Source organism: Cavia porcellus, unplaced genomic scaffold, assembly GCF_034190915.1.
Source record: "Cavia porcellus strain 051 isolate PalLab524CR breed Dunkin Hartley unplaced genomic scaffold, mCavPor4.1 scaffold_21, whole genome shotgun sequence".
NCBI classification, from domain to species: domain Eukaryota; kingdom Metazoa; phylum Chordata; class Mammalia; order Rodentia; family Caviidae; genus Cavia; species Cavia porcellus.
Window position 1 is genome coordinate 58,439,251 of NW_026947504.1, and position 25,500 is coordinate 58,464,750.

Here is a 25,500-nt window from a genome sequence, read left to right on the forward strand (position 1 = left end):
ACCTTACACTGTTGTCCTGTACTTTAATGGGAAGATACAGCGTTAGCGGATTATTTACTAAAAATAACAATAGCAGCAACATCTGGGGTATCCTAAGTGGTAGGCACTATTCCAAGAATTTAACATGTATTGTCTTATTTCAAATTCAAACACTGTGTGCTGTCTTGATTTTCTACATTTTACAAAGAGAAAACTGATAAATAGATGATAGATAGATAAGTTAAATAATCCAACCAGTAATGAACAGCTACTGAATGGAGCCAGGATTCAATCTGGTCCCTTTAATTGTCTTAAGTGTTACAGAAGCATCATTTGATAGCTTTGCTTTGGGCATAAAATTGCAAATAAACTAGTAAATACAGAAGCAAAGGCAGTCACTATTTAGTGCATATAAAACCCACTTGTTACCTTGTTAAAATGCCAATATCCAGGCCTAAACTTCTGAGTTTCAAATTCAGAAGGTCTTTGACATAGAAATCCGCAATTTAGTAGATAGTTTTAAAGCAGGCAGCTTCATCCAGGTGGCTTTTTAGTAGATAGTATGAGAACTGTACTTCTAGAAGTTCTGCAAGAGATCAAATATCTTTTCCTGAATGGAAGAAAGTTTTGACATCAACCATAAGTTATTTATATGAATATTTTTCATGGCTTAAGTCTCTTTCCAAATGATTTGACATGTTCATCTGTGACTATTAACTTATTGAATGAGAAATGCCAGAGAAGCAACATGAATTTCCTGTTCTCAAAAAAAAAAAAAAAAGAGTGTAATTAGGGCATACTAACCACAAAAAATAGAAGCCTTGTACAGTTATGAGAGTGCTTGAAGGTTTGCTTGTTTTGAATAATTGTTGAAAATGAAGCTTGTCTCATTTCTTTCCCCCAGGTTATATCACTCACCAAGAAGCCTTGTCTTAACACTGCTATGCTTAGAGATTCAACCAAAAGGGCCCCGACCAAGGTAGCTCCTCAAAGTCCTGTTCCCCAGAAGTCTCCAGCCATTTCAAGAAAACATGTGTCCACAGGACTTGACTCTGTAGTACTACCCAGGGCTAAGAGTGCAAAGTGCTGAGCCCTCAGGAAGTGAAAATGCAAAGCAGCAGTTTGCCCATGCAAACTGGTGTCTAGTGGGTGTCTCCTGCATATATATCAAATGATAATGAATGATAGAAAAACTTCTAATACAAATCCCAAACCTAGAAATAATCTCAAATTCATATAAATTTTATCAGGAAGAATAATTTGAAAAATTTTTTAAATAATATCTGTAGAATAAGGTAAGTTTTGAAGCTTTCAAAGTAAAAACTTCCTTTGAATTTGAACTTCCCAGAGAAACCCAAAGAACAATGAAAGGGGACAGGTGACCAGCAGGTACCAGGTGCTCTGTTCCTGAAGTACCACTCCCTGCAAGCCACCCACTGATACTGGAAATACACAAACCAACACAGAGTTCATAAGAATTGTGAGGGCTTTCAGAGTCATCTCACCTCGGCAACTGGAATTTGCCTTTCCTTCCTCTTCTCTTCCCCATCAAGCAATAATATTCAACTTGACCGAAAATTTCTGGTTCTTGCTGGGCTCAATCACTTTGTGTCATGTTGAAACTTGCATTTATCAGCCTGGCACTGCTAGGTTGATTCTATATAGCAGTAGTTGGCCTTGACACAGATGAGAGAATTCGTGTACGTATCCCTGGCAGCCAAACACTCTCTGTAGAATAAAAAAATAGTCCCCAAAGAATTGGTCTCAAATCCAGTGTTTCCATGGCTTCAAAAGTTTTTAAGCAAAACATGTAAGACTATGAAAATAAGCAAAAACTGAAATAACAGTCTCATCACTGTATCAATAGTATAAAATGTTATCAATCAGTTATATTTAATAGCTGTTTTCATCACCAGTAGTTTTCTTGTATATATCAAAAAATAGTCATAAGAGCTCATATATATTGCATCTTCTTCATCATGGATTTAAAAACTCTTTCACTCTATGTAAATGGGTCAATGATTCTGTCATGCCCCTGAAGGAACAGAATGAGATGGAGTACAGATTTATTTGACAAGGGACACATAACACTGATCTGAAAAAGAAGATGCTGTTTGAGGAAGAGAGGAGCTCACATCTCTATGACCTTTAGCATAAAAAGCCCTCTTACTGATTCTGAAATACTATCTGACTTTTCTTTGGTGAAACTAGGGGCATGAATGGCCCAGCAGTCTCATGGGAAGTCTTTGGGAAGCTGAAACTGATCTCAAGGGGTCATCCACATAAGGAGTATGAAACTTCCCGACACTGTCACATCCTGGCCCTGACTCGCTCTCTAAGTAACTTTCAGCTCTAAATTAGAAATTGTTAGGCAATGTTAAAGGAAGAAAAATGTCAGATGGAACTGGGGTGAGCTATAGACTCAATTATGAAGGGACAGAGGTTTGTTGTAGCCCTAACTGAACCTACACTAACCTTCCCACTGTTCCCACCATGGGCCTTTTATCTCTCCGAACTGCTTACACACACTTTTGTCTTAGACTCTTCTTTCTTAATGGACAAAGATATTTGCTGTGTAAGCTTTAGCTAGTGATGCAGAATATCAAGAAGGTCACTTATAATTCTGAGCCACAACCCTGCATCAGAAATCTCAGAAGCATTTTGTTTCCAGCAGAGGCTTTTACAAGCTGATGGGCAAGTGAATGTCACAGGACCATAAGAAGGACAAATAGATATAAATTGGTGCAGGAGGTCCCACTTATGGGCTTTCCTTGCCAGGAAAACAGTGCTTCCCTCCCCTAGATCCCCATGCTTGAAGTTTATGAAAAATGTGGTTAAAAAAAATAGTACTTACCTGGAGGACACTGAGAAAGATGATAGGAAGGTAAGAAAGGACATCTGAAACTTTTAAGCAAGTCTACTACTTTGAGCTATTGAGGGGTACATTTCTTGCTCTGAGACATTCAATGCCAGTGAATGTCTCAGAATTTAAAGTGCTAGAAATCAGTAATCATTTCAACTAATATAGAACAGACTGTAGCCTATGATACTTCCTTGATATCTGTCAAATATTCCATAATATTTCCTCTATATGTCTCAGGTTTTCAATGGTTCTGCTCAGCAGATCAACCTCTGACTTTGGGAAGTTGTTTTAGGGTCCAGGAAACCACAACCGCCTATGGAGAGTAGCAGTAGTTTATCAAAACTGGGTCATGGAATTAATCTACCCCATGTGTGGCAATGGGGGCATAGAGTCTTTCTTTAAAAATCTTTTGTGATCTAAATTCTTAACAATTGCTGAGATTACTGCTGAGTTTTAATAATATATATGTAAACTTCAAAGTAGCACATTTTTATTGTTTTTCTTTAATCTGTTTTTTAATGGTAATGGGGACTGAGCCCAGGGCCTTCATATTCAGCTACATTCCCAGCCCCTTTTATTGTTTATTTTGAGACGTGGCCTCACTAAGTCATTAGGCTGTCTAGGCTGGGTTGAACACAAAATCCTCCTGCCTCCCTGAGTATGGGATTACAGGCATGTGACAACATGCCCAGCTGTTTAATCACCACTTTACATGAAAAGAGATCACCCTGTGCTACAGTCTGGGAGTGGTTTGAGTGTGTCCCCAAAGTGTTGGGGTTTGGTCCTCTGTGTGGTGGTACTGGGAGATGACACAGAATGTTTAAAAACTAGAACTTAATGGGCGATAATTGAGGCACTGCTCTTGGAGGTAAATGAAGTAGTTGCCATGGGATTCTGATTCGGCCTCGTGAAAGTGTTAGAATTAGCCTGACTTTTGAATTGCTTTCATCCTTCTTTGCATGTGAGCTCTCTCTTGCACATGCCCTGCTATCATGAGATGTAGCCAGATGAGGCCTCTATAGAGGCAGCACTATGCTGTTTGGACTCTCAATCTCCAAAGCTGTGAGTCAAACACATGCACTTCTTTTCTTTATAAAGTTCCTATCCTCGAGTGTTTCACTACAGCAACACAAAACAGACCAACACCCCTTGCTACATAATTGGCAACCCATTATTATAACCCGACAATATTCTTTCCCTATAATAACCCTACATTATTCTTTCACAGGTGTTCCCAACATCTGTAGTACTGGGCTAAGCTATCAGGTGCATAGTCTTCCATTTAAACAGTGTGGTGGAAATGAAATATGATTGTAAATACAAGGAACAAAATTCAAATAATTTCAATTCTTTATCATATTGGATTAGAGTGTTTCTTTTTTAAAAAATTTGAGGTATAATTTATATCTAAAAAATGCACTCAAAGTTCAATGAATCTTTTTTATTTGTCTTATTACTGTACATTTGTAGTACATAATAATTACATTCATTTATGGAATCGATACATATACATGTTTCATCTTAATAATTTTTATTTCTCCAAGTTTTCCTTTTTTCTCCCTTCCCAGATTCCCTATCATCTCCACAAAGTTTACCACCTTGTTTCTGACCATCTCTATTTTTTAAAAATTATTTATATATTGGATTTATCATAAAAAATGAACCGTGTGATATTTGATCTTCTGTATGCAATTTCACTTAGAATTGTGGTCTCAAGGTGAATCCATTTTCCTACAAATGACTCTAATTTATCCTTCTTTATAACCAAATGGTACTCCATTGTGTTTATATCACATTTTCTGCATCCATTCATCTGTTTGATGGACATATAGACCATTTCCAAAGTTCATGTGTTGTACCACTATTATGTGTTGCGCTGCTATAAACATAGGCATGCTTGCACCACTGTAATAGTATGTCTTTAATTCTTTTGGAAAGATTGCCAGAAAAAGCATAGCTGGATAAAGTAGAATTTATATTTTTAGTTTTTGAGGAATCTCCACCCTGATTTCCATTGTTGTTGTACCAGTTAATTCCACCAGTACATATTTTGATTTGATTTTAGTACAGCATAAGAACTATGGGTCTAGATTCAGTCTTCTTCATGTGAACAAGCAATTTCCCAGAGGCATATTTTAAAAAATCTATCTTTTCTTCAGCGCATATTTTTGATCTTTGTCAAAAGTAGATGGTTAAAGGTATGCAGGGCTATTTCCAATCCTCAATTCTACCCCACCAGCCAATATGTGTATTTTTGTGCCATATGCATATATTATATATTACAGACTAATCTACCTACCAGAGTCAGTGAGGGTGCTTGGAAAATGCAATTTCCTGAACTGATCCTAGACCCAATGCATTAAAATTTGACAGCCAGTATCCCAGATAATTAACAAGCATACTAAAGTGAATAGATTTTCTTATTTAAGGAGAGACTTCAATAATCATATGATTCAACCCTAAAATCTGAATTTCTCTTTGGAAAAATTATAGGAGCAGAACTATAAGAAGTAAGAGACTTTCAGGGGTAAGAAAGCATTTCCTCAATATCCCTCAATGTCTCATGTAAATAAACTACATATTATTCTGACTTAAAAGCCAGACCAAAACAGTGGCATGTTATCATGCAGTGCTTGAATCTGCTAAAATGATTTATTTTCCCTAAACTGGTGTTACTAAATATGTAGAGTGCAACGATTCACAAAAATGAAATCTGTCATAGTTTCCTCTACAGGTCTCTACTTTGTGATGAAGGCCATAGGAACAAGTCCAAGAGTTTCTGTGCTTTTTTGATTAAAACGAGTGGTTAATTGCATTGGTACCATTACATCAGATTCAGTGACTCTATTTTCTCCCCTTAAATTATAGTCAGTTGCATGAATTGTAATCAGTCCCTATTTTGGAAGTCAACCTCTCGACAGTCTCTGGAGAATTGCCACTTATTTTTCTCCATATTAAAGTTTTCATACCACACCAGTTACACAATAGGATCAGTGAGGTCAGAAGAAGAGAAAATCTGTAGTTATTGAATTCCACAGTTCAGGTGCAGAATCTGGGGCAATTATCACAATTGCAATGGGGCCAAATACTAACATGCTACATATTGTGAGTTCCTGAGCATCCTCTTCCCTCATAAAATATGGTAGACTTCGGGGCAACAAGTATCTGAGAAAGGTACTATAGACAGGTCTAGAGAAAGAAATTTCCTACTTTAAAAGTAATGTAACGAGTCCAGAAGGGCAATCAAAGTGACTTGACAATATTGTTGAAAGTCAAGGTTATTTCAGAAATCAAATTTTTTTACTAGAAAAGAAGAAAACAAATCATTTTAAATACATTACTTATTTAAATTCAACAAGCTGTTATATTGCATGCTGCAGGAGAGCAGGGAGGAACAGGAAGGCCTGCAGAGGAGTCAGGTGCAGTAAAAAGCACACAGTAGGTGTGGAATAGGGTTCCACTTCCTAACTAAAGGGCAAAAGAGCTGCAAAAGTCAAGAGCTATGTCCAATGAATGGTGAGCAGGACCACGGAAAGTTAGTGAGGAAATTCACAAAAGCCAACAAAGACTTAGAACCCAAAGAGTAAGTTAAATGGCCTTCAATTTGGGGAAAAGAAATAGATTTTTATTCTTTTTGTTTTTGTTTTGTTTGTTTAAAAAACATTCTTTAAAAAGGTAAGTTTTAAGGTATGAACTGACAGTTTCTTTTCCACAAAAGGGAAATGTGAACCACCCCCATGAAGTCAGTTTTAGAATTTAACATAATTTTTAAGAGATTGCATAATTAAGATAAGTACAAGAATTTTAAAAATATTTGAATTGGTTCAAACATAAATTTATGATTATTTTATGGGGAGATGGGCCATATCAAGTGGGTCCTTCTTATATCTTTCATTATTTACATTTTCACATATTTACAATATCTGAGGATTTGTGGGAATAAGTATTTAGTCAAAATATCTAACACATCTCAAAGGAGGGGAGATCCACTGTTTCAAAGAATTCAAACCATTCTCATGGCAGAAGAGTGCAGTAAAGCAAAGTTGTTTACTCCATTGAAAACAAAGCAAGATAATAGTACCAGGGAGAGATTTACACCCCAAAGACGCTCCTCTGGTGATCACCTTCAACTGAACCCCACTGCCTAACAGCACAATCAGGGTGAACATCAGTGGATTCATCCACTAATGAGTACAGCACTCCTATGATCCAAGCACCCTCCAGGAGCCTCTTAATACAGTGAGACCGACAATTAAGCTTAACTGGCACAATATCAATTATTATGGTTGCAAGCACTTAAGTTTGGCTAAAGTACAGAAAACATGTAGATAAGAGTAATAAGAAATTAGCCTAGGAAGAAACATTAAAGTTTTGGTAATGAGAAGGGGACCAAAAGTTGGAGGAGCAGGGAGGGAGAGAAAGGGTAGCAGCTGAGAAACAAACAAATAATGAGAAAAAATAATAAAGACATACTATATACATGCACCAACTCCCCATGATGATTATAATTGTTATATACTACAAACATGTACTAATAAAAAAGTAAGAGTGTAAAAACATATCTTAAACCTTAATTGGTAGATAACAGAGAAATATTGCTATTGTTTTTAGAAGGCTGTTGGTCTGGGAACATGTTAGGAGAACCAATTTCTAATACTGAGCTAGAACAATCAGAGGAAAAATGCAGAAACCAGAGAAACACTTCAAAGATCTTCCTTGACATTGTGGGATCAGAAATGAGAAGTGAACTGCGAATGAAATATAGAGAAAAAAACAGACTTGGTGGGACAGAACAATCAATGGCTCAGGCTGGTTGGATGTGTGTGATGGGAGAGATTGAAGTGATAACAGGGATCAGAGAAGAAAGAAGATAGCTCTCAGAAAGACTGGTTTATGGACAGTGAAATGTGTCTGGTATGGAAATAGTTGTGTCTGAGGTCCTTGTTTGGCAGCCATTACCTGGGTGGTACAACTCAGGAGAAAGGTTGGTCGTTCATGGGGTTGGTAAGAGACAAGAGGAAGGCAGATGTAAGAGCACTGTCAGGGACGGGGCTGAGGAGAACCCAGCAGGAGCCAGGAGAGGTCATTCGGAGGCAGAGGGATGCTCAGCCTCTCAGAGTCAAGAAGGAAATAAGAAAAAAGAAGGGCTAATGTCCAGATGAGGAAGACTGAGCACAAAGTGAGAACGTCGGAGATGCCAAGTAGGAGCCTGCGGCTGAGTTTGGAAAAGCAGTCCAAACACAGGGCTGGCAGCTGGACTCTACGGAGTGATGGCTGATTTGAGATGAAAATGCAGGGGACATCAGAGTGAATGTCACAAAGGCTTAGTCAGCATCCACTCATGTTTCTGTATTTTTCTACACTATTCTTAGAAATTCCTGTTTAATCCCACTTTCTCCATTAATTTATTCAGAGTATTTCCCATCTACCACTTTCAAAAGCTGATAGCGACTGAATGAGCTAATGGAATTTCATGATGAAATTCTACCAGGCAGACCATATTGTTATTGCAATATATTTTATTACTCTATTAGCACATGTTATAAAACATGTACTTATGAACAAATTACTGCTACAATTTCATATATCCATCCATAGATATGGGAATTTGGACCAACAGAGTCACTTTTAGTAAAGGAATTCAGATGAATAAAGGTGAAATTTAAGATTCTATAGCATGCGTGAAATGAAATGATCCATTTTAAAGACTGGATATAACTATGATACCATAGACACACTTCTATTTAAGACAACTCATTCCATGTATAATGGTTAAGAATACATTAAGGCTAGGGAATTATAGTCATATAAAAATCTCTTAACAAAACATCAACCAATTCATCCACAAAGAACAGCAGGAAGCCTTTTCTTTAAAGCTTCTTCTTTTTTGACTAATGGTTTAAAACCCATGTTAATTTCAGTAAATGTAAGGAATAATTATAGTCAGCATTTGGCAAACGAGAAAATGAATGATTTAAAATGCCGATTATATTTTAAAAAATCTTGTCCCTGTAGAAATTGTCACCCCAGCAAAGATCTGAGAGGTGAAAAGGACAGTAAAAGCTGGTGCAGAGCAGAGATACAGGGAAAATTTTATGTGGAGAAAGTGTAAATCAATTAAAGCAGGAGCCATGCTGTCTATTGTGATAAATCATATTAATGGAACTCTTCCTAACAAGATATTCAATTGAAGACACAAAGGAGATATAAATAAGTCAGGATTTTAATTGACTCCCTTTGCTTTTGGATACCAGAAGACAATGCCACACATTCACAGCTGTGCAGACAGAACTGCAAACAAATGCTTTGCCAGGAAGCATCACGTGCTGCACTGTTTATGAGCGGGTCTGCAACAGCTCCCAGAGAACTGCATGTTCTAAAGAAGAGCAACACCCAAAAAGCTGAGTTTAGCTCAGAATGACATTCTAATGATTCTCACCCACAACCAAAGTCTCATTTGCGTAAAACTAGTCACATACTTTCATGTATTTTTGTCTGGCTCATTTAGACATTTATCGAGTACTAGCAAAATGGAAGGCCTTACAGTCCACTGAGGTTTTTGTATGGAATGAAATGCATCTGGTTAGGTTATTATTACCCCTTTTAACTTGGGGAGTCTGGGTTAAGGGTTGCAGGTTCTGCTCCTAAGTGCGTGCTCTGTGGAGTATTTTCCCTGAGTCCCTCTTTCTTTTCAAGAACCCAGTTCAGTGAGAGAAAAAAATAGGGCCCTCACAATCTTCAGGGAGGTTAACTACAAATTCTTCTGCTCTGATACAGGTCATTGTGGCTGAACATACAGGTGACATTCTTTATATCACAAATAAATACTATATGATTTTGCAAGCATAATCTGATCAGAAGTATAACTTCTGCCTTTTCTTCCAACATTTGTTCTTAGCTGAGCTGCTAAGTGACAGCACAGAGTTACAGGATTTGATGATCAGTACTGAATTCTAAGTATAGTATTTAAGAGCTATGTGATTGTAAGAATCTCCACTTTTTGCCTGTTTCTCATCTGGAGAATGGGAATAATCACAATTCCTACTTTGTAGAGTTTTAAGATTGAGTATCCAGGCTTAATATTATACACATTCATTCATGACAAGTCACTAATTAACCTGTGTTTAAAACTTCAAGAAGTATGGTGACAGGAAATTAGTGCTCAATATTTTTACAGTTTTACTTTTGTATGTCATACATATAATCAAAAAATAAATTTGTTCATAAAAGATAACTCCAGGGAACTTTGTCTTAGTCATCAGTTGGTAAGCCCTCCTCATCTGTTCCTTTAAACCCTATTATGGTTTGTAAAACACATTACCAAAGAAGACAAATGCAAGTGATCAAAGAAATGGGGCAGAAGGAAATCTCCATATTATAAATTACTTAAACATCTGAGGACAATAAAGTGCATAAGCAATTGAGGCTTATGGGGGCCGTGAAATATTGCATGGCAATAAAAACAATGAATCTAGGCACACAATCCCATGGATAGGTGAAAAAAGACCCATAATAGCGGACACAAAATAATATATGTTAAGTGATTTCATTTATGTAAATTCAGAAAGAGCATTTATGAATGCCCAATGACCATCATAAAACTGAATGATGTGATCAGCATGGCAAGAAAAATCTGGTGCTGGGAAGCATGTGTACATAAGTGTACATACGTGAGTGTGTGTGTGTGTGTGTGTGTGTGTGTGTGTGTGTGTGTGTCTATGTGATGTTTCTGGAATTTTGCTAATCTAATTTCTTGGTCTGTATGGTACATAATTGAACGTTTGATCATAGTAATCTATAATGATATGTTTATGTTTTGATAGTCACTCTTTTGGACAATCACTTTTCTCTTTGTGTATTTACAAAAAACTTTAAAATTATCCCAAATGTAAATTTAGGGTTTTTAATGTATGAAAATAAACATTTTATGAGGAAAAATATATTAGGAACTTAAATTAGATGAAAGTCGGCTTAATCTCTGTCAGATCTATATGCCCACCTGGTTTTCAACACGTAACCCTGCAACCTTGTATTTCCTTTACCAGCACAGTTCCCAGCATCTCTCAATCACCAAAGGTTGAAGGATAATCATAGGTAAACATGGTCCCTGGAATGCACTAAGGACATTCTCCCAGAGCATTTAAAGGATCTTATTGTGGTTAGAAGCAAAGAATGAACCTGAAAAAGTCAAGATAATGAAACATATTGTTGAGAAATGCTCTTCTTGAGAGGAAAATGACACCCATATGTTCTAATTTACAAAGTCTACTCATCTTCTAGTTCAGACTATAAGTTCACTTAGCATTTTTGTAGAAACAAGAAAAAGTACTTGATGATAATAGTTCAGTGTGAGTCCATCCCCATGTTTCAGATAATAACTGACAGCAATATCATTTTGCTGATCTATTTGTAACATTTTCAATGGAGAAAGATTGTTTGGCCTGTACCGAATGGCATGGAAAATACTCACCCTATAATACTGAATTTCAGGAAAAAAAAAACACTTAAATGTGTAGCAGAAGTTAAAATTCAAAAAATAAGATAAGGAAACTATATTTTAAGACTATAGTGTCTTAAGACAATAGAATATCGTTACCTGTTCTTGATTACACTTGGAACCAGAATGTCATATAACTTTCAGTTGGTTCAGGCATCTCTTTCATCATAACCTGGGAAAGTTACTGACTCAAGGCCTTTATTAAGATGATAAATAAACAGAACTACTGAAGTAATATAAAACTGTAGGCATACAATTTTGCTGAACTCTCAAAACCAAAGACAAGATACTCCCATGAAATTCACTTTATTTTTATGAGGATATTATTTCAAGAAATTGTTCATCACATCACATTAGAAATTCTCAAATCTCACTTTCAAAACCTACTAGTTGCCCCTAAGTAACTGCTGGTTTGTATAATTAACACCGACTTAAGCAACTGCTTCATTCTTTGAGTTATTTAGAGAGAATTACAATGCAAAAAATTACATCTACTCTAAGCATTAACAGGCTTCCATTTAATTTTATATCTCACATCCATGTTTCAAGTATCCCCTGTTTCATGGTTAATCTTGCTTATCAACTTGACTGGATTAAAAGATGCCTAGAAGATTACTAGCACATATGTAGGTTTGGTCTGTGAGTGCTTTTCTAGAGATGATAGGCAAGTGTCAGTGAATGAGGGCAGAGACTTACCCTGAATGTAAGCAGAACCATCTAGCACATTGGGAGCCTGGATGGAACAACAAGTGGCGGATGGATGAAACCTGCCCCACGTTGGGCTCCACTGTACTTCACTGAGTACACTCTTTTGCTGTTGTCATCATGTGCAGGCACCAGATTCCAGCTTCTTCAACCTTGAAGGTCGACTTAGATCAAAATTTCTCTAAGGACCTTCTAGGCATTCACTTTTATCCTGGGGCTACATTATTTGACCCTCTTGTTTCAAAGTTTCAAAGTTGGACAGAGAATCTACTTACTCCTCTGGCTTTCCAGTCTATAGGTGGCCACTGTAAGACTATCTAGCTGCTGAACATGAAAGGCAATAAATACCTTCCCTTTTATAATTATAGCCACTTTATATTCCATTCCTCTAAAGAAGCCTGAACGATATACACAGACTTCTGTATCTGCCCATTTTGACTGTATAAGTTGTATTCACTAAAACATAAGAATGTAAGTAACTACTCAGCCCTCAAAATAACCATCTTAGTCAATTAAGTCTATTGTTCTAGTCCAGACTTTTCCAGGCAACTACTAAAAAACATCCAACTGTGTTGTCTTTGGCAGCACATGTATGTCCATGCATAGTGGATTCCACCAAGACTTGCCCCAAGCGTGACAAGTAGATATCAAAAACATCAAATTTCTCAAACTTAGTTTTTCTGTGCTCCATGCTGTTTTGGCATGGGGTAGCATGCATTAGGGACTCAACTCAGAATCCAGGCTCATCCCTCATTCTTTCTTCTCCCTGCAAAATTTCCTTCCAAGAGTCAATTGTTCATATCACTTTGAATACCTAAGAATCTCTTGAATCTATTTGGCTTTTTCTCTGCTGGTCTCCAGTCTCTCTCTCTCTCTCTCTCTCTCTCTCTCTCTCTCTCTCTCTCTCTCTCCCTCCCTCTCATGCGCGCACACACACACACACACACACACCCTTACAAAATACTTTGTAATTATCTGTCCTCCTTTTTATCTTCCCCCCATTCCCTCAATGACACATGTTCCTCTCTAACACTAACATCCATGCCATTATGGCTTGATTCAATACCTTTTTCTCAGTGGATTCTCATTGCCCTCCTCACAAAATTCTTTTTTTATTGTAAAGAAAGGAGGAAAAGATAAATGTAACAATGAAACCAAGTTTTCAAGCAGGCTAGTTGGACAGTTATAATAGTTGATACATTGTATATTTCCTTTGTAGTTGTTGTCCAGAATACAAGATATAAGCATGATATCTTGTCCAAAGAATATTAGCACAAAACTTTCTTTTCAAGAAACTGGCTATGTAATTCTCTTAACTACCTTAACTGTCTTGTGTATACATATATTTTTTCCTTTCCCTTTCTTCTTTTCCCCTTTCCTCTCATCAGAGTTTGTCTTTTCTTTTCAACAGTTTCTTCCCCATTCACAATATCTATTCCCAAAATGTTTTAAAGTTCTATAAAAATTCTTTGAATTCTATATATTCACAATATCTAGCCCCAAAACTCTTTGAAGTCCTATAAACTTTATAAAGTTCTTAAAATGTCTTACAAATGATGTCTTCTAATCTGAATTCCCAAGCCTTTACCTTTCTGCTCCTTAAACACTCATGGTGCTTCAAATATACCAAATTCTCTTATTTTCCACTTTATGACACTCTGTCTCTTCTCCTTCGATCCCTTTTCCTCTTCAGTCAACCAGGGACACTATCACTTCTTCTCAGGCTCCTATGTGACCCTTGTTCTGACAAACCTCTCGTGGTACCCTGGAAAACCTTCTCTTGTATCCCTACAGCATACAATCCATACATTTATTGTAGAAATCATCAAGTGATTTGCAGATTTCCTGAAAATCTGCTTCTTAGATAACATCCTCTCTTTGTTCAGACACCACGTCTCATTTTCTTTGTAGCTCAGGGTCTAGAAAACAATATAATCTATTAAATTCAGGAGGAATAATGAATGGAAGAGTTACATTTTATAGTGCAAGGTGCCAGCTTTAGAGTAATACACTGATCCAGCAGAAGACTAAAGCAGTCACAATGATGGTTCAAGGATCAAATTTGGCCCTTAGCCTATTTTTATGAATAATAGTTCTTTTAAAAAACATACCTATTAGTTTAAACATTATATAGAATGGTTTTGTGTTCCAACAGCAGATCTGAGTAGATTTAATAGACATTCTATGATTCAAAAAGCCTAAAATTTTTGCTATTTGCTTTATATAAAGAAAATTTGCTGACCCTTGAGCTAGGCCAGAGTCATGGACCTCACAGTGTCTCTCCTATAGTACAATATCAGTCATACCAAATGCACACATTTTTTTCCTTCTAGAAGATCTCTTTATAGTCTTTTGCTCCCTTCTAAAACCAACATAAACCACCTCTGAAATCTGAACACAGGTTGATATTCAAACTGCATAGCCTACTCAGGCTTATTGAGATTCCAGTCTTCTGTTCTATAAGTATAGAGACTGCTAATTGTCCCTCAACTAACACTATTCTCTTTTTCTTCTGGTAACATACTCCTTGAACTTTGAATTTTGTCCAGCACAGATGACCATCTAGAGACTATATTGACCAGATTCCCTTGCAGCTAGATATGGAAATCTGGTCATGTTCAGACAAGGGGAATGTGAACAGTGATGTGCACAGTTCTGAATTTCATGTCACAAAAGAAGATGCTTTCCTTTTTCTTTGCATTGGATTATAGCTGTGGTGGAGATGAGCCAACTACAATTACATAAGGACAGAGCTGGCAGGAGCAGCAAGATAGAAAAAACCTGGACCCCTTTATTTAGTGATCCCATCCCCTGTGACTGTGTTAAACCTAGTATTTTTCATAAAAGAAATGTCTTTCATCTCTTTTACCCTCCATTATTTTGCCCACTGTTAAGAAGCCAAACTGATATCCCAACTGTTTCATCCAGTCTTTCTATGTTTTATTTTTTTCTTCTAATGCTCAGCTTAATTTCCTCTTTCAGAATCGACCTCATCCATATCTACTTTCTAGTTTGGCTGCCTTTGAGTTAAAATTTCCTGAAAGCTTTACAACTTTACTTTCCATAACTTTCTCTAAATTCTTTCTTGAAAATTTCATCTCTTCTAAAAGCCCTATCTGTCCACTCCTTCTCCTTTTCTGTCTCTAGTCTTTATTCTTTTCAATGAAAAAAGAAGAATATTTGCAGCCTTTCTGATTGGTGTTTTTATTCTCATTTTTCTCATTTTCTTTCCTCTTGTCCCAGGGGGGAATGTCCAGGTGAGGACGCAAACCTCCTAGAGACTGTAGGAAGGGATTAACTAGAGTTGAAAGACACTTAATTTTCTGTTGTGCTAAAGTGAAGAAGGCTACAAATACAGCTGCTAATTTGGAAGTTTGAAAATGGCAGAAGTTAAGACTACCAAAAATTCTGACCTAATAAAAGTGGCATTATATTGCCATGGAAGGCCACTGATCCCTGGGTAAGTGGAGTTTTAGAGAAAGTAGTAAGGTGGTAATAAGTAGACTAAATTAGTCAGTTTGGGCAGGAAGCCAAAAGACCAGTTAGAAGGTGAGGAAGGCTGGGCTTAGTGTGATGCCGGGGACATAATCGCCAGATATTTAAAATAAAAGAAAAGGCAGTTTTGATGGTAGATTTGATACAGAAGCCACATAGTTGTTTTTCTTTTTAAGAATATTTTCCTCAACATTTGGTCTTCTAAGAAGGTATAAGGAATTTAAAGGAGAGAATAAAATAAGAGAATATATTTCTAGAGTGCAGCACAGTAAAATATATGCAAATGAAATCACAAGTATGCAAATGAGTGAACCTGGATGAAATGCCACTTCTTACATAAAATGGTTAACACGCTTTCCAAAGGGCACGTCAGGTACGTGCTGATGAATCTTTCTCTTCGAGCGTGAATAGCTTTGGGTTTGGGTCACTGCGATGAATAGTTGCGGTTTATCCTGCTTTTAGTTTCTCTGCACAGTCTTGTGCAAGCTCTGCATGACATCCAGCCTTCAGTGACTATTAAATAAATTTTATGAAATAAAAGCCTTTCCCCATCTAACTAGCATTATGCAAATTATCCTTAATCTTTTGTCTCTCTCCAAGCTTTCCTCATTATCCTCAGTGGAGTCAAGATGAATCTTCACAGGTAAAACAAAAGACAAGGTTTCTTTTCTACTCCGCTTCTGCAAATCAAGAGTCCTACTTGTGAACAAAAGCCTGTGTGAGTTGCTGGGTAGGGCGCTGGATCTGCATCAGAAGACCTGGGCTCAAAACTGGTGCCACCATCTGCCAGCCAGGTGAAATCCAAACATTATTGTGTCCTCGGTGCCCAAGCCTCTACAAAAAACAAAATACACAAATAATTCCTATCTTCCCTTAAGGTTTTAAGAAAATTCAAACAATCTTTGTGCATTCTTAGTGCAAAGTTATGCTTAACAATCCTTCTCGGGCATTTCTCGCATGGTTTAGAGGAGCTGAAGTACTCTTATTTCACTAATTTCCTCCCTCCCATTCATTCTTGCTTATATTTAAATCATCCCTCTTGCTGGTAGCTCTCTTGGACACATCCTCCTCATGGCTATTCTAGCATTAGCCTGTCACCTTGATTCTGTGCACAAGCTGGGATGACAGGGAAGTCTCTTCATCTGTCTGCGCTGACAATTTTTGAATCTACCTCTTACCTTCTCCTAAGGCTTTATTTCATTATCAGTGAATTGTGGATGCCACTTATGTAACAGTTTCACAGTATTTTTCTGAAAGCTCCCTGTCATTTTAAATTATGTTAAACATTTTAAAATGTGTTAAATTGGCAAGTCATCCTTAGTTTTGGACTAAGGATGTTTTCTTTATTTTCTTTCTTTTTCCCTGGGAAGGAAACTGCTTCACTTTCTCCTATCATGGGGTACTGGTGTGTGGAAAGAGAACTCTGGGCAACCTCTTCAAGTAACATCCCTCCTCCCTTTCTTTCCTTTTGGAGGCAAGATTTCAGGAAGTGCCAGCCCTAACCATTAGCTCTTATGGTCACGATCAATTCTTAACTCACCACTCCACTACAGACACTGTCAGCCTCAGCTAAAGACCTTAACAGCAGAAAAACAACCCTAACACTCTTGTGACAGCCCCCTTTCACCCTTAGCTCCATTTCTTCTGAACTTCCTCTTCCCTCTCCACCACATTCTCCTTCCTATTTGCCCTTTGAAATGTTCCAATGACCCTGGCATGGTCCTAATGATTACAATAGTTACTAGCTCATCCTAAGCACCCATCAAACACCAAAAGTTCCCATCTCACCCTCACAACAGTCCTGTGAGATGTCTCATTTCCATTTTACAGATGGAGAAACAGAAGCTCTAGGAGGATAAGTGTGCTGCCCAAGCCTACACAGCCCTATACCATAGAACTGATTCTATCCTTTTCCAGACTGTCTAAAGCCACACCCTCTCCCTCTTCCTGTCTGAGTCTCTATCTTGCTTTTGCCGTTTACTTGCTGGGCTCAAATCCTAGCTTACTTTACCTCTGTAAATGTCCATTTCTTCAACTATAAATAAGGATAATAATAGCACAGACCTCTTAGGCTCATTGTGAAGATTTCATTAGATAATGCTTGTAAACTTCTCAGCAAGTTACTACACTTTTTGTTATCATGGTCAATACTATCGTCCCTCCTCTCTGTATGCCTTCCTTGGGTAGCTCTCTCACACACCGCTGCCAGCAGCAGCTATGTGAGAGAAAGCTATATTCTCTGCAGTCGGCCGGGACTCCTGTGCCAGAGCACCAGGTCTATATGTTTAGTCACTGGCTGTGTTTCTGCCCTTTGATACCCCAAACCCATTTCAGATGAGACAAACTTGTACATAGCCTTTCCTAAACCTGTTTCTCCTCGCATCCCCTAGTGGGGTAACTGAAAGGATCCTCTGGATCATTATGTTGGGCTTTTATTATGACTCTTATGACTCTCTACTCTGACTTTCTGCAGTCTGCATCAGTCATCTAATCCTTTTTCGTAAACATATTCAGATTCATCCAGCCTCTCATGAATCTTTGCATGGCTGTTGCTAATTCTGTCACTATTTGAATATTTGATATTTTTTCATTATGGATTTTTTGCACAATTTTTGATGTTTTTTATTATTGCATTAAAATATTATCTTTGTAATTGGGGACCTATTGTGTCTCTTGTCCTAGGCAATGCTTCTTCCAGTGCAGTTTCCTATAGGACCTTGTAAGAATAATATTTTTAAACATAAATTAACACATGGCACACCTTTGCTTAAGCCTCTTGGTAACACCCCAAACCGCACATCTCCACACCACTTCACCTTGTCTTTGGACCCTTATAACATAGTTTCATCTGGAATAAGAGTTCACATCCTTTCTCTAAAGGTGGCCCCACAGGGTGGGCATGAAAACCTGGTAAGTAGATTTGAGCTATTCTTTAGGTGCTTGTGATAGTAGGAACTGCTTAGAATTGCAAAGAGCCGAATGTTTGTACTTTCACTGATAAGACTTAAATTTCAACTAGATTTTATTAACCCTTCTAAAATTTATCATGCATCCATGCCATCTTGCATTTAATGCATGCAGAGCTGAAAATATTCTTGATGGCTCAGCTTCATCATTCCAAGCATCAGGTATAGCACTTTGCTATAACCCAGTGATGCCAACTTTGAAACCACTGAGATTTGTATGTCTATGCTATAGTCTGAATATTTACGTTGTCCCTAAAATTTATACTTGAAACCTTCATCCTCAGGCAGTGGTATTAGAGGAGTGGACCTTTTGGGGAGGTGTTTAGGTCATAAGGGCTCTGCCCACATAAATGTGATCAGTAACCTCATAACATAGCCTAGAGAAGCTCACTCATTACCTTTAGCATGTGAGGATATACTGGAAAGAACTACCTAATAAACAAAAAAGCAGGCAGATCCTCATCATCCCCCAACCCTGCTGGTACCTTCATTTTCCACTTCCCAGCCTCTAGCACCGTAAGCTATAAATTTCTATTGTTTATAAGTGACCCAGTCTATGGTATTTTATTATAGCAGCTTATTGTACCTAGATAACTTAAACTCAGTTTTGACACGAATGCCTCATTTTTCCTTGTTTGGTTGAATTCTCCCCCTAGGTTGCATTCTTGACTTCTGCTTTTTGCTAGTCTCTTCTTTCTGCTGTCACTGGTTCTGCTTCATACTATTCATCCTTAATTGCTTGTCCTCATCCTATTTCCCTTGTCCAATCACTGCAACGTTAATTTTGCTTTGTTTTGCTCTCTACTAACTCTGCCATCCCGGCACTTCTCTTTGTTGGAATCAACCTTAGCCAGCCTATGACTCCACTCCTTTCCTGAGCTCTACTAATGGATTCACCCACTTTATTATTCAATCTTTGTATCTCTATCTTTTCCCATCTTCTTTCTTGCCTGAGTTTGCATTGAACATGTTGTCTGAGAGGCACTGAATAAATCTTTAAATAGACAGTGTAACCCACAGGACAGTTTTCAAGCTATCTCTGTTGTGTCATTTCTCCACAAATGGGACCATGGGCAAAGTTAAAAAACAATTGAAGCCTTTAGCACCTGCTCTCAGCAGCCTAAACCATTGGGCGGGTGGGATAAAGAGACACTGAAAAGTAATGTGTACAGTTAAACTGTTTAAGATTCCCAAGGGGAATACTGAGTCACTGAATCTTGAGGTCAGGAGATAGAGGAAGTTAGGCGGGCAGGTTCAGGTCCTGAATAGTTAATTTAACCTGGAAGTGGGGCCCTAAATGAGTTAACGTAAGAGGAGCCCCAAGCAAACAGAGGATCAGGAACTAACTTATGAAAGGCAAGAGGCAAATAGGAGAGACTTGGCAAAAGTAACATGCAAATGAAACGGTTTGCACTTTCAGGGTCTATCTGCACCCAAGAGCATCCCTGCTTTCTGTCACATCCCCTACACCGCTGGTACCAAAACCATGATAAAGACCTGAGTCTGAACTTGCATGGTGTTGGCCTTACTGAACACTGGAGGGGTTTCCTTTATGATTTCCAATAAGCATGCATCTGGCCATTCCCTAGGACTTGCTCTTTGCCATTTTGTTGGTTTCAATCTTTATTACCCCAAAATAAAGACCTCAGAGCTAGAGGGATCCAGTTAACAATCCTACTTACATTTAAACCAATTTACTCTAAATTTTCTTTTAGAAAGCCCAACCGGCTCCTGAAATAACCAGACTTAACACAGAAACTCCTCTGGTAAAGATCTTAAAACACATCTTTTCTAATAACTGAGACATTGAAGAAAAATTGTCTGGAATAAAACCTGAAATCTGCTTTTTACTTTTCTGGCTATTATATCCTCCTTAAAAATAAACAAGTAAACAAAACATTGTTCAGATAAAGAGGTAGAGTACTTTTTGCTATTGAGTACAGGTAGTTTTTTTCTCATAGTTCTCTCCATGCTCTGCTCTCTGTGCTCCTGGGAGGGAACGTGGAACAGTGAAATACCCTGAGCCAGGCAGCCCAGGTGTGACTGCAGTGCCCTGACCCTATTTATTCTTTGGATGGCTCTGGGCATGCCACTTTAGGGCCAGCCCTGGGGGCCTGGCAAAGGTTCCTAAAGCACAGTTTAGAGTATTCCTTTGGGAGAATCATCAGGGGACACACCCCGGGCCTTTGAGCCCAGTGCCTACACAGGTTCCCTGCACATCTCTCCGTTTCACTTCTCCTTACCTGTGCGAGAAGCCAGGAGCTGGTGTCAGGTCATTACTTCTATGCTGTACCAACACTTGCTCCCAAGAATGGAACTCAGGAACCATTTCTTCATGATGTGATATCAGCAGCCCAATAAAAGAATCAAATATTAAAAGTTATAATTTAGAGAATGACTGACCCAGATTTGTGACTTCCTGTGAAAACTTCACTTGCTAACATCTTTCCTTCCTGTCAGTTCCAGAGGAGAAGACAGGTGGGAGACTGGAAGGGAAGTGAGGATTCAGTTGAGGTTGAGGGTAAGGTGCCTGTGGGACAGACAGAGAGGTCAGGAGGGGTGGAAGCTGGATGCCCCTTGGGTTAAAGAACTAAGTGAAGCATTTGTTATGTTTTGGCAGATAAGGAGGAGGCTATCCCCAGGTGACAGGGAGTTAGATGTATATAGAAGGTGGGGATTTTTCCTGCTCCGGCCTTGAGTATTTCTGAAAGCATCCTATGTAGACATAGGATAATGCCAGTGAACTATAGGAACAAATATATAAACAGGAGTCTCCATATAAAAACAAAACAAACAAACAAAAAAACCCTGGAGCTTTGAAAGTTTCTGATGCTCCAGCAAATGGCTCTGTGCTTTGCCAGGTGATCTGGGATGAGCAGTGAGAGCCACCTGTCTGGGAAGGAAGAGATGTAGGGGCCTGGCCTCAGCTCCTCCTGCACTGACCTTGCTAGTTCCCTAATTAGCATCTGCACTAGGCTCATTGTCCTGAAGTAGGCATGCCATTCATTACTGCCAGCTCTGAAGTGCTGACATTGTTTTTTAAGCAACAGTTTCATTTTCTTACTCAAAGTAGGATGTTGGATTATTTTAAACTCATTTTTATTTGCAATGTCAAGTATAACGACTTTGAAACTGGAACAATGGCTTATTTTCTATTAATAAAAATAAGTTGTCACACTTGTGATCTTGGGTCACTTAGATTCTGAGACTTCCTCCAAGTCATTGGAGCACAAGGGCAGCCAAACTGGGCAAAAGAAGTCTGTGGCCAAGCTGAATTCATCCTCACTGAAGAAACCCGGCCAAGTGCTCTGTGCTCCGAGACAATGGTACTCCTTCCTTGTAAGGTGGTCTGCACCACGTAGCCAGCCAGGCCACGAACAACAGTCTCAGCCCCTGTCCCATCAGTGGGATGCCTGGGACATCTGAGCAGCACAGGAAGGAGCTTTCTCCTCAAAGCTGACTCAGCAGGGCTGTCCTCCCAGGGGGCCAGCACACACATAAGCCAAGCCGACCCCATCAGCATTTATCACCCTCTGCATCTCTGCCAATCCTTTGATGTCCTTCATGTTAAAGCTACAAACTGCACACATGCAGCATTCTATACAAAAAACCTTTAGAAATTTCCAGCTCAGAAAGAAAGAAAGAAAGAAAGAAAGAAAGAAAGAAAGAAAGAAAGAAAAAGAAAGAAAGAAATTTTTTAGCTTGGAAATTTCTAGTTCGGCAAAGCCAGATCTCTCCATTTGCTTTCATTTATGTTTCCCTCTGAGAATTTTTCTTGGGCCTGTTTACTCCACAAATTACTTCTATATTCATCATCATGTTTTTTTTTTGAAGGTACTAAAATACAAGAGAACAAGTCAGAATAAAGCCAACTAAGATCATACAGTGAAATTGGTACAGAACTTCACAGCAGGTTACTGGGATAACAGTAATAGGTATCACAGCATATCTCTGTATTTTCACAATAGTTGTACTTTCAATCACATATATCCAAATAAAATGAAATACAGAACATTATTGAACTTATCAAAGCAGAATATTGAATAGAGCAGTACCATTAATCAGAATAAAGCAAAACAGTAATAAAAATATTTGCCTTCAAAGAGATGGTAGAAGGAAATATCCCTTATTTGCTATGGTCAACCTCCCAAGAGATACTCAGATCTCTGGTTCCCATTTGCTAACAGGGAGCAGGAGAAGGGGGTAAGGGAAGTGGGATGTTTGACTCTGAGCCCATGCACCAGTAGGCTCACTATTGCTTAGCAGGGACACAGGCTGGTTGCTTGGTTTCCCAGCATCTTAAGTTCCAACGTGGCATGGATCTCAGGAGCTGCTGGTGGTTCTCCCCCTGGAGGAGCTGCAGCCTGCCACACCACAGCCACCCACCAGAGAGGGGAACTGCTTGCTTGGTTTCCCAGGGTCCTAAGTTCCAACATGGCGTGGATCTCAGGAGACCCTGGTAGTTCTTCCCCAGGGGTGGCCACAGCCTGCCACACCATAGCTGCTTACCAGGAGGGGAGCTGCTTGCTTGGTTTCCCAGGGTCCTAAGTTCCAACATGGCGCAGAACTCAGGAGCCGCTGGTGGTTCTCCCCCTGGAGGGGCCGCAGCCTGCCACACCACAGCCGCCTACCAGGGAGGGGAGCTAATTGCTTGGTTTCCCAGCATCCCCAATATTCATCATCATCAGTTTTAAGAATTATAATCATTTTTTGAGACTAGGATTTTATAATCTAAAATAATATTGGAAACATATCAACTCATTAAAGAGAACAATCATAACCAATAGTACTAAGTCATTTGCTCAATATGTATTTTTTTTTCAGTTTACTTTTCTGAGCAAGGTCCTCTTACGTATACATACTCTGTGGCATATACCTGACAAGAAACATATGCTCCCTCCCCTGGACCTCTCCTATCAACTGCTGTATGTTGTGGTACTTAGTGTTCTCAGAGAGCTGAAGAATTAGACAAGGTGGCCAAGTCTTGGAGAGGAGGAGAAGTCAATCTTTTTAATTTAGTAAGTCAGTGTGATTTCATTTCCCACAAAGAGCAGATTGTTCTGTAAAATGAAAAACCCTGGAATATTTTTGTCTCAGCCCTGTCTTCCACCATTTTGGGGCAGCTACAGATATCAGTGAGACAAACCAAAATCAGAATTCAAACTGAAGGATTAAGCATTCTCCTTTGGTGTCAAATATGATCCTTTGGGAAGCATGAAAGAATTCACTTTAATTTTTAAGATAACTTACTCAAAAATATACAGAATATGTTACTTATTGAAATATGTAATGCATTCAAAAGCACATATGCATACACACACACACAAGTATGTTTTCATGATCACACTCATACCTACCTGTTCACCCTGACGGTTAAATGTTCTAGGAAAGAACATCTGGCTGCTTTTATTCAGTGTTTTTCTCTAAAAATGCTCCTCACATCCATCTTTCAAGCTATTACTAACTTTCTAAAGTAACCAAACAAGTCATGCTCTCACTCACACCGCTCATATCGCTTCTACTTCCTCAAACCTTCTGCACTGGTCCCATCTTAACCTGATTAATTATCACTACCTCAGGGTTCCGGGGACCTCTTGCATGAAGTCTAAACACATGTGCATGCACACACACACACACAGACACACACACCCTGAAAACTTGACTAGTACTTTCTACGTAAATGCTCACATATTTGACTAGTACTTTGTATCTACTTCTGTGATGGCACTCTCCCTAATGTGATGATTGTATCTTTATCTGTCTCCCACCACCACTTACAGCATCATCTTTTGTTGTTTGTTTTCATTCTTCACACAGTGTTTAGAAAATAGGTTAACAGACACTGAGTGACGGAATGAATAGAATGCATGACTGAGTTCTTGCCCCTGACCTTACATGAATGGTCCCCTTACACATCAACCACACATCCAACTCCCACGAGAAAGTCTAAAGTTGACTGGTCAGTAGAGGATTTGTCTGCTAGCATCCTAGACTGTATATGGATAGCTACCTGACTTAACCATGCACACTCCACCTGACAGGACAAAAGCACCAGAGTATTTTATCTTTTCCCAGTAAATCTTGTTTGTGGTTCTTTTTTTAAATCAAGTTTAGATATTTTTTATATTCTGTGGAGTCTCAGTTCCTATAACACAACCCTGTTTAATCATTAGTTTTTCTGGTAGAATTTGATAGAGGTCATATGAAATACCTCTCTCCACCTGCTAATGACAATTTATGGACAGTTACCATGAGCAATATACATTGCAAAAGACCAGGAAACTCCCCCCTTGGTTATGATTCAGCAATATAATGTGACAGTCTGGAAACCAGACTGATAGTTTAATCAGTGGGATGTGATCCTTATTTGTGGTTGGCTGCCTCATCAATTTTCATTTGGGATTTGAAATGGACTCTGAGGCTGATATGGCATTAATTACAGAGGAAATTGGTTGCAATATGCCTTGAGATAAAATCCTTCTGATGGAAAGCTGAGATAAAAAGAAACCCAAATTATAAAAGGAGGATTTATTGGAAAAAGGTAAGTGTATGCATTACTATCACTGCCTAGCAAAGAAAAAAGGCCTGATAAACCAGAAATACTGTGGGATGACTAAAAAGTGAAAAAAAATCATCCAGTGTTTTTCAAAAAAAGATTTATTCTGATACTGAATGTATTATATTTCCCCTGATGCGTACGACATTTTCCAAGAGTATGCTTCAATTAAAAGGCAAGCGAGCATTAATAACAGTTGGCAGGATCACTATTTTCTACTAGATTGAAATATATTCGACTAAGAACTGAACAGGGAGCATCTGGGAATACCAAAGCTAAAATTCATTGTGCCAGTTATGATATCTGCTGTTATATCAATTTTCTTGTTATAATATTACATTTTTTCCCTGAAGATTTCAAAAATCTTATTAGTTAATACTTTATTCACTTTATCACTGAATCTTGACTAGATAAAATGTGGAGGGAAAGTCATAGTGAA

General features: G+C 38.4%; 1 long non-coding RNA gene across 1 annotated transcript in view; it reads right to left on the bottom strand.

Moving 5' to 3' along the window:
* Positions 1-15,767: 15,767 nt before the first annotated feature.
* LOC134471993 (uncharacterized) overlaps positions 15,768-25,500 on the bottom strand; it is a 37,474-nt gene continuing 27,741 nt past the window's right edge. The window contains exons 2-3 of the long non-coding RNA XR_010041810.1: positions 20,749-20,836; positions 15,768-16,373 (exon numbers count right to left, since the gene is read on the bottom strand). This is a non-coding gene — a long non-coding RNA (uncharacterized LOC134471993). The remainder of the gene's footprint in view (positions 16,374-20,748; positions 20,837-25,500) is intronic.